This window comes from Caenorhabditis briggsae (assembly GCF_000004555.2).
Source record: "Caenorhabditis briggsae complete genome, chrI, whole genome shotgun sequence".
Lineage (NCBI taxonomy): Eukaryota > Metazoa > Nematoda > Chromadorea > Rhabditida > Rhabditidae > Caenorhabditis > Caenorhabditis briggsae.
In genome coordinates, this window is record NC_013489.2 from 2,236,062 (window position 1) to 2,237,010 (window position 949).

Genomic DNA, 949 nt, shown 5'->3' on the forward strand with positions numbered 1-949 from the left:
GCAAATCCGCTCTAATGAGAATTTTATGAAAAAAACAGAAAAATGGGACAATTTAGCTTATTTTACGATGCAAAGGGACAAAAAACCTAAAAAAAAAAGATAATTTCGTTAGCTTTATGGAATCTTTGCAACATTCAACAAGACAAGAAAGACCTAGCAAAAAGTGTAAAAACTTTCTCTTCTCTTCTTGTGGGATAATAATGTTAAACCCCTTAAACATCATCATCATCGCCTCTTATATGTTTAAAACACAACAATTAGCTGCCAAATGAATTTAATGGACTACCTCTACCCTCTCTCTCTCTCTCTCTCTCTCTCTCTCTCCCCGAAAGTACAAACGAAGAGAAACTTGTTTGATTAGAAGGAAGAAACGGTAGAACAGACAAAAAAAGAGCTCCAAACTCAAACAGATCACTTTTTTAGAGAGAAAAGAGCACATGTTTTCTGCTGCTCTACTGCGGAGGAGGGGGATTCTCAAGATGTTCCGAAACTGACTAATTTTCCCTACTTTTTTGTTGAAGATCACTTACATACATCACTCTCTATGTCCTCGTCACTATGACAAAAAATAGTGACGACTTATTTTTTGGGGGAAAACTAGATAGGTCTGCAAAAATTGTGTAAGCGATTCGATTCTTCAAAATCCTATTTTCTCGGGGTTTCCGACTTTCAAATAGATAAATTCTACATCATCTGAAATCTCTTGAAATTTCACACATTTCTGAAAAATAATCAAAATTGTAGGACTCCTGGGAGCCGAGATATGTGTGTTTCAACGAGTGATTTTAGGCTAGAAATGTGTAGAAATTTTAGAGCTTTATTTTTTGAAAAGATGTCACAGTTTGGATTTTTGGAAATTTTCGTTTTCAGTTCCAAATTTATTTTTTCGAAAGCGTTTAAAATTTCACACATTTCTGAAAAATAATCAAAATTGTAAGACTCCTGGGAG